We start from the raw sequence: 9,805 nt of genomic DNA, 5'->3' as shown, positions 1-9,805 counted from the left end.
GGTATTTGATACTGGTTCAGTTGCTAAGATTAGTAACTCGAAACAGGAGTTACAAAATGAATAGAGACTAGTTGAGGGCGAGGTGACGATGTGGGTTGGAAGTGATTCCAAGGTTGATAAGATCACCATCGCGTACTCCCTCTACCTTCAGGATTAGTGTTGAACCTAAATAGATGTTATTTGGTGTTTGCGTTGAGCATGAATATAATTGGATCATGCTTATTGCAATACGGTTATTCATTTAAGTCAGAGAATAATTGTTGTTCTGTTTACATGAATAAAACCTTCTATGGTCATACACCCAATGTAAATGGTTTATTGAATATCGATCGTAGTAATACACATATTCATAATATTGATGCCAAAAGATGCAAAGTTGATGATGATAGTGCAACATACTTGTGGCACTGCCATTTTGGTCATATTGGTGTAAAGCGCATGAAGAAACTTCATGCAGATGGACTTTTGGAATCACTTGATTATGAATCATTTGATACTTGCGAACCATGCCTCATAGGTAGGATGACTAAAACTCCATTCTCCGGAACAATCGAGCGAGCTGATGACTTATTAGATATAATACATATCGATGTATGTGGTCCGATGAGTATTGAACCACGCGGTAGAACTTGATGAGGTAATTGTACCTTCTCTCAATTTGGAAAGTAGCACATCAGAGAAATATGTTCCCGTGATGCCTCAACCAACTAGAGAGGAAGCTAATGATGATGATCATGAAACTTCAGATCAAGTTGCTACTGAACCTTGTAGGTCGACCAGAGCACGATCCGCACTAGAGCAGCACGGCAATCCTGTCCTAGAAGTCATGTTGTTCGATAACAGCGAACCTAAGAACTATGGAGAAGCTATGATGAGCCCAGATTCCGATAAATGGCTTGAGGCCATGAAATCTGAGATAGGATCCATGTATGAGAACAAAGTGTGGACTTTGGTAGACTTGCCCGATGATCGGCAAGCCATAGAGAATGAATGGATCTTCAAGAAGAAGACTGACGCTAATGGTAATGTTACTGTCTACAAAGCTCGACTTGTCCCGAAAGGTTTTTGACAAGTTCAAGGAGTTGACTACGATGAGACTTTCTCACCTGTAGTGATGCTTATAGTCTGTCCGAATCATATTAGCAATTGCCGCATTTTATAATTATGAAATCTAGCAAATGGACGTCCAAACTGCATTCCTTAATGGATTTCTTAAAGAAGAGTTTTATATGATGCAACCAGAAGGTTTTGTTGATCCTAAAGGTGCTAAAAAAGTGTGCAAGCTCCAGCGATCCATCTATGGACAGGTGCAAGCATCTTGGAATTGGAATATACGCTTTGATGAGGTGATCAAAGCATATGGTTTTATACAGACTTATGGTGAAGCCTGTATTTACAAGAAACTGAGTGGGAGCTCTGTAGCATTTATGGTACTATATGTGGATGACATATTGTTGATCGGAAATGATATATAATTTCTGGATAGCATAAAAGGATACTTGAATAAGAATTTTTCAATGAAAGACCTCGGTGAAGCTGCTTATATATTGGGCATCAAGATCTATAGAGATATATCGAGATGCTTAATAGGAATTTCACAAAGTATATACCTTGGCAAAATTTTGAAGAAGTTCAAAATAAATCAGTCAAAGAAAGGGTTCTTGTTTGTGTTGCAAGGTGTGAAGTTGAGTAAGTGTAACATCCCAAAATTCTAAATTTTGGAATGTTATATTAAATAAATAGTTTTGATTGATTGTTTGATTGTGGTGTGGTTGCTTGTGTGAAATTGAGTGAAATTTGAAACTTTTTGAAAGTTAAATGAGAGGAATAAAAGGACTTTCCCAAATTTTCACTTTGCATTTTTGTTCTCCATGAATTCAAATTCATGTCATCACAAAACCCTAGAGAGAAGATGATGTGACTTCTTCCATTTAACTAAATGAAAAAGGGTTTTGAAAAGGATTTGAATTTCCATTTGGAGAATGTTTCCAATTCAGAAAGTTTATGCAACTCAATGATTTTCACGAGAGAAGATAAAATGACTTCTTCAAAACGTATGAAATGTGAGTTGGGAGTTTAAAAGAATTGAATTTAAAAGTCCCTTTGAATTTATTTTTCAATTTGGAGTTATTTGGGTTTTATTCAAATTATTTTTCTCCAAAAATAAAATATATGGAAAATAGGGTAAAATGATTCCCTACAATAAAAAATGGAGAAAAATAAATTTGAAATTATTTTGGTATTTTAAAATATTTTTATTTGGTTTTTAAATGAACTGGAAGCACTCTTTGCTTTATTTACATTTTTGTGGATTTTATTTGACTTTACAAAAATGTTCATGTTATAGAAAATATTTTTCTGAAAACCTTGATATATAATATGCCTATATTATATTTTGTTTTTATTTCTTTTTGTTTTATTTCCTTTGTCTGTTTCTTTTTTAAAGCCTTGCCGATCGCGCCAGGCCGAGCCAACCGGCACAACCCAGCGCCAGGACGGCCCAATCGCGCTCGTCCCCGACCTCCGTTCAAACTCCCGCGCCCACACGGCATCGCCGCCGCCGTGTCCGCCGCAGAATCGCGTCGCCGCCGCCTCTTTGGCCCCTCCTCCAAGCTGCCACCTCCCCCTTAAATACCGAGGCCCGGCCCCTCCCTCTCTCTCCTCGCACCCCGCAGCGCCGCCGCATCCCGCAACAACCACCGCCACCGCCGTCGGGATCCGCCACCGCCGCCGCCGGAGCGCCTCGCTGCCGCGCCGCCCCACCCCGCGCAGCCGCCGCCCGCACCTCGCCGGAGCCGCCGCGCCGCCGTCCCGTCTCGCCGGAGTAACCACCGCCGTCGCCGGTTTTGTTTTGGTGAACCGGTATAAACCGTAAACCCGCCCGGTTTTTCTTAATTAGTTTGGTTTATTTTCCTTTTAGATCGGTTTTCTTTTCAGTTAGATCTAATTAACGAACATTCATTAGATTAGGTTCAGCAGTGAGCAGTTTCGTTAGTTAGCGTTCGGCAGCGAACGTTCATTCGATAGATTTTTCTTTTTCTGTTTATTTTTGGCCAGGGACTTAGATGTAATTAGTTTTCTTACACATTAGTCCATGTTCTTCAAATGGTCGCTACTTGTTACTCACTTGTCCAAATCCAACGAAACCAACACCCACTTCTTCGTTATGATCCCCTCTGTCCAGATAACCAACTTAAACATATTTTTGAAAGTTTAAAAATTTAATTTCAAATAGATTTGAATTCAAACTTCTTTTGTTCATAATTTGAGTTTTATAACTCCGTTTGAGTTGATTCTTTTTGCAAATCGAAGCTCTTGACCTAAACTTTCTGATATAGCCAAATTCACTTAATTTTGGTACTGTTAGAAATTGTTTTCTGTTTCAAGAGTTGTTTGCTTGTTTTTGAAGTTTTCCGAGATCTTTTCTTTGATTCTTTTGCATGAGTGCTTATGTATGCATTGCTTGCTCACGATAGACTGAACGGAGTGTGACGAGTAGAACTACCAGGAGTTATGAGTGGGAATCATCTTCATCAACAGTACAAGGCAAGTTCACACTTTGATCATATCCTTTTATTACCCAGTTTTATGCATTAGTTTCAATCCTCAAAAACATTGCATGGTTAGGACTTGATAACATGTGGGCTTTGGGAAATAGTTGATGAGGTAGGAACCTATTGTCTTGCATTCAACCCCGGGGAATTATTGTTTTATGCTAGCACTACTTTGCTATGCTCGTAGAATTGGATTGGTTTGAGAGAATTCATGAAAGATGTGAGAGTTATTGTTAACTAAGGTTTAACTTAAGGTGGCTACTTTAACACACATCTGGGTGGATTGGTTGGGGCACCCTGGAGCACCCAGTGGTTTGCCCGGGCACCTGGAGAACCCAGTGCTTGCCCAAGGGAATCCCGGAGTACCCGTGTGATCACCCTATGGAATGCCACCCAGGCTCAAAGGGATCATAAGATTATTAATGCTAGAAACTTCTGTGTGCAGCCACAAGCCATTATGGGCTCTGGCATAGTTGAGTATGTTGTGTGACCTCTTTCAATGGTAGGCTAGCAGATGTAGGGGGGTGTAGGTGGTACTGTCTACCCAGAGTAAAGAGTTAATGCTTCTGAAAGACTGTGTCTCGGTCATCCGTTTCTCAAACATCATGTAGTGCGAGAAATCCAATGGAGGAGAGCGAGTCTTATGGGGAAAAGTGCACAAACCTCTGTAGAGTATACAAACTAATCATGATTAGCCGTGTCCCCGGTTATAGACATCTTGAGTCTCTGGTATTTGGATTATCATGTTGATCTCAACACTTATTTAATTAATTTGATTGGGTTAATGATTACTATTTTGGGATTGAGTTGGAGGAACCTTCTCAATACTTTCAACAGACTTTGTAGTTAAATAAAATATATTCCTTTGTTGTAGGGAAAAATTAGCTTTATGCAAAACTTAAACTTAGAGCCTCCACCAGCCTAATATGCATGTAGTGATAGCCATTATTCAGCATTGCTCTACAGTGTGAAATTGCCAGTACATTCAATGTACTGACCTATATGGCTGCAACGTCTCATGTTGTAGGATTATCTTACGACGAGTAAGTGATACGTTAGGGTTACGATTTCTACACTCAACTTTTCCATTGGTGTTGACGGGAATCCACAACCTTGTTGTTACTTCCGCTATTTGGATTGAGGTAATAGTATTTACGTTACTTTATACATGTGATTTACCTCTGTTATAAATCCTCGAGTATTGTGTGTGTCAGCATACCGATCTAGGGATGACACTTAAGCACAGAGACTTGATCCATCCGGGTCGGGTCGCTACAAGATGGTATCAGAGCACATGTTGACTGTAGGACGTGACCCCTAGAAACTGGCAAGCCCATAGGAAAGATTTGTCTAAAACATCATTTTCAAAAAGATCTTTTACCTCTCTTCTTTTCTGAGCGTTATCAAATATTCCTTTTAGTTAGACTATACCCTTTACCCTCTTGACCACGCGAAGATTCGACTGGTGAGACCACTTCAAGCAGTACAAGATATCGGACAACTAAGACCACTTTAGAAGGGTGACGAGACACTGGCATTAAGGTCGTCTGGATGGGAGAATTATCCCTTGACGTACGAGCAGATAAAATATGCTGCCCTCGATGCCCGTGTGAGTTTCGAGATAGTGGCAAGGTCTAGAGAGCTTGTTGCAAAGCCGTCTCCCACAGAAAGCAGGGCATTGTGGATGGATGAACTATTTCCTCTCTTGTAAAAAAATTATTCCCTCTCTGTGTATATTGATATAGATGGACTATTTCGATGGTGTGCATGTCTTTGAAACAGGTAGTAGCGTGGGTCCGCTTGACTATAAGAAACTATTTATCCCCCTAGCTTTCTCTACTAGTACTCCTTCCAATGATCGGTATGCAATGCATGTGTCCGTAGACATGACAGCTTGTCCATGGAAGTTCAACTACGGCGACCATCACGTTTCAACCACTGCCACGCGCGATTCCCATGACACTTCTCCAACCCACGTCACCATGTCCCCCAACGTGCGCCTCACCCCTCTCGGCCGCACTGCCCCTCTGCCTTTGTGTGCTTGACATGTGGGCCACCTAAAATGCGGCGAGCATCAAGTTTATCACTACAAAAAAAACATCTGTGACATTTTGGGCCGGACAAAAAAATTGCCATGCTTATGACACTTCTATCACGATAATTGTGACAAAACCCGGTATCATCATAGATATGGTGGGCTCCTACTTCTATGACCAAAAATCATGACAGAAAATGGACTTTTCGTCTTGGGCGGGCCGGAGACACAGCTGCATGACATTCTTCGGGCCGTCCATGACAAAAAAAACCATGGTAGAAGCGAGGGCGAGGAAAATATCGGGGAGTTCCCGGTTACGGTGGGTGCTCGGGGACCGAGTGATGCGCGTTTCTCTCGTACGTACGCGCTTGTGTGCGAGGCATTGTGCTCTAACTGAACCCAAGTGAGGCACTGGGCTCTAACTGAACCCGAGCGATTGCACTAGCTACGTTACTGAACCAAAGCGATCGATCCCTTGCTGTTAACTGAACTCGAGTGATTACTTTGCTACTGCTGCTAACTGAAGCCGATCGAACCCTGCTGTCTCCTTCCCTGGATGAACAGTGGATCGTTGTTGAGGGGGTTTGGATGAACAGTTCCTGGTGGGGGGTTGGATGAACAGGACCCCGTGGTAGTAGAGGCCGTTGCCACTGGATGGACAGGACCCTAATCGAGCCGGTTGGGGGTGGATGAACAGGACCCCATGGAGGGCTGGATGAACAGGATGACCCCATGGAGGGCTGGATGAACAGTAGCCGGTTGAGGGCTGGATGAACAGTGGCCCGTGGAGGGGTGGTTGAGCAGGACCCCGTGGAGAGGGCTGGTTGAACAGTAGCCGGTAGAGGAGCGCATGGTGGAGGCTGGATGAACAGGAGCTCGTGGATGAACAGTCGCAGGTGGAGGCTGGAGGAGGTCGACGGTAGATGAACAGTAGCCCGTGGAGGTTGGAGGAGGTCGACGGTGGAGATGAACACTATCCCGTGGAGTTCCGTTTTGCGGTACGCCGCACCCCTTCCGATGAACAGGACCCCCATTTCGACCGTAGCGCCCCAACACAAGTCTGTTTCCTCCGTTTTGCGGTACGCCACACCCCCCGTTTCGACCGTAGGAGGTCCAAGAGAAGTCTGTTTCCTCCGTTTTGCGGTACGCCACACCCCCCGTTTCGACCGTAGGAGGTCCAAGAGAAGTCTGTTTCCTCCGTTTTGCGGTACGCCAGACCCCTTCCGATGAACAGGATCCCGTTTCGACCGTGGCCGGTCGAACACAAAGCCGTTTCCTCCGTTCTGCGGTACGCCAGTACTCGTTTCCATCGGCTATTCCGTCCAAGCCGGTTGGCTCCCGATGAACACGACGATGCATTCCGTTCCGACCCATCCGGTTGGCTCCCCATGAACACGACGACGACGTAGTTTCTCCGTTCTGACCCAGCCATGTACACGCACTACAAGAAATATGTCAACTTGCGACCACCACTATTGGTCACTGAAAGGTCATTGTTTTTCATTTGCGACCTTTTTTGACAAAAAACAGAAGGTCAAAAGTTGGCGGTCGTAAACTGAAATTGACGACCTTCTTTGTGATATGTAAAAGGTCGTTGGTTCTTTGACCAAACTTTTGGTCACTAGCAGCCTCCCCAGGCCACGTAGGATCCATCGTGGCAAGCTGACATGGATAAGAATCAGCCCGGTCCAATTCGGTATTTATATGGACCGAGCCCATTAATTCAGCCCATTTAGTATATTTATTTCTATTAATTTTTGTCAGCTACATGGGCCAAGCCCAACTGGTCAGCCCGTCAATTTTTATAGACATTTGGCCTTTCAAGAATATATGTACAATTTTGTGCAGCCCATTTCTGGTTTACATTCAGCCTTTTTATACATTCAAATAATAATTCAATCCTGGAGTTGGTCCAATACTCTTTTCAGCCCATTCACATATTCATACATATGATCCTCCTTTTCGACAAATTTTGCAAATAATTTCATATTTCAGCACTAAATATGTTTTACATCACAGGCCATAAAGCCCTACAAAATAGTATCACTTGTTCCTATACAGAACTATCAAATGATACGTACAACAAAACAGAATACAAAAAATTTAGTTCAACAAAAATAGGTTTTCTTCCTCTTCCATCTTCCAGAACACACAACACCTGTGAAAATAAAGATGCCACAACAAAAATGGAAGGATCAGCCACTAGAAGCATATTGAATACAAGGGAAACAATCAAACTAAAGAAATGAAAGGCACGCACTGTGAAAATTTTGACAGCACGAATATTTTTTATGTTACCATAACAAACATAAATGTAATCTGATTGCACAAGACACATGGCATTATCACACACCCAGACGAGCGAAGCATTAACTAGTGAGTATCAGACAAACAAAGCATTCACGCTGATGATTAACTTATAAGCCCAGCCACCCTCAATCCTCAATACACACCAAGTTTTACTACTCCTGGCAACCTAAGACACTACAGTGCAGAGGCACCTCAATGCATTACTGTCACAGTGGGGATGAAAGGTGCTTGTTAATTAAACAGGCACCTCAATTTTAGCACAACTAGGAGAAGGCGTCCAAGCACAAAACAGACGCAGCCATTCCCTCCTTGCTGCAAGGCTCGGTTCGAAATAGAGTCTTCAACCAAGGAATGGGAGAAGTAAGCAGTAGTACTCGTCAATGTGCAAATCAGATATATATTTTTTGGGTTGATGATAAACTCTGGCACTAAATAAAAATTAAACTTGAACTGAACATTGTATACGGTACGTTTGGTAGTGCTTCACTTCCTGATTTAATTAGCATCTGCTGTAGTATTATTAAAACTTTCCTAAATTATACAGTAAGCACTCGTTAATCTAAGAAATACTGTACAGATTTTGAGCGTTTATAAACACTGGCACTGATCTCGAAATGTACAATTAAACTGAACATTGTTAACGTTACTTTCAGGCATTCAGTACCATTTCGTCCCCAGCTCAGGCAAAACATCAAACATGCAGCATGCAAACCGATAAAAGCACATGTAGAGAAAACGCAGTTCAGCATGTTCTGAATATCTTCACCAAGCTCCGTTTCCGACAGTACTTACAGAGTTTATTGGTTGCAGAGTCATCTGTGCGTAGACCTCCTCATTGTCCTTGTCAGCCTGTGCAAAACAAGCAGCATTCATCAGGATTAAATGGTTAATGCTTAAGGCCACTAACCGCTACATCTGAACCCGAAGATGAACCAAGTACACCTACATGCATGGTGATGTTGTGGACTTGACACATCAGCTGAGACGGCAGGCTCGGGTAGGGTAGTTCGGGGTGCGGGAGTTGGGTGTCTTGTTGGTGGTCGCCACGACCTGCAAGATCAAAAAACCTGAGCAATCCATGTATGAAATTAAGTGATCTAAATCAGATGACATATACATGTCTGAGGGTTTTCTTGCAGATTGAACCCTCGGAACACATGATATGAAAGACAGAACATGTATTGTGAATGATAGCATGCAATATATGGTCAATCTGGGGGTTCTACAAAACATTAAGATAAGAAAGAAGTTCTTCCCTGGACTGGTTAGTTTTAGAAGCTCTAGCGCAAAATCGACTCCAGGAAAGATCGACAATCCAATTCACAGATATAGAGAAAAGTAATACTTAAAAACAGGAAAATGTCTAAACAGCAAGCTAGCTGCATGTTATACAACATCAGCTTATTTCACTGCTCCATGGATGGAGCTTACAATACACTAACCACTTATACGCACTAATGCAGATTAAAGGGATATGCATGCTTTGTGCCTGTTGGTTTAGGTAGATCTATTCTGGATACCAATGTTGATCTCCTTAGACCTTAGGCATTCCATCAAACTGGTATGCTACAACAAACTGAATAATTCAAGGAATCACCTAGTAGTGTCAAGAATATACAATTTTACAAATCAGTGCAAAAAGACTAACTACGCAACAGTAACTTCCTAGAGCAGGCAATGTAAAAAGATGTGAATCTCAAATCTATAGCAGCTGCAGTGGTTCAATATAGTTTATGAAATATAATTTAAAGGAGAGCAGACTGCCTTTATATGATTTTGGTTACTACCAATTGTCAGTACGATTGCATTAGTGCGTCAAGACGCCGAACAATTTAAGTTGTCGTGCCAACAATTTATGCTACAAGCCAACAATATATAAGCCTGTGCCAGTGCTGCTGCTCTGCTC

General features: G+C 42.4%; 1 long non-coding RNA gene across 1 annotated transcript; it reads right to left on the bottom strand.

Annotated features, from left to right (window-relative positions):
• Positions 1-7,527: 7,527 nt before the first annotated feature.
• LOC123096968 (uncharacterized) lies at positions 7,528-8,954 on the bottom strand. Its single transcript, XR_006446818.1, has 3 exons — positions 8,846-8,954; positions 8,692-8,748; positions 7,528-7,747 (listed from the first exon to the last, which is right to left on the bottom strand). It is a non-coding gene; the product is annotated as an uncharacterized lncRNA (long non-coding RNA).
• Positions 8,955-9,805: the final 851 nt, after the last annotated feature.

The sequence above is a fragment of the Triticum aestivum genome, chromosome 4D (genome assembly GCF_018294505.1).
Source record: "Triticum aestivum cultivar Chinese Spring chromosome 4D, IWGSC CS RefSeq v2.1, whole genome shotgun sequence".
NCBI lineage: Eukaryota > Viridiplantae > Streptophyta > Magnoliopsida > Poales > Poaceae > Triticum > Triticum aestivum.
This window is presented reverse-complemented; position numbering and strand designations above follow the sequence as displayed.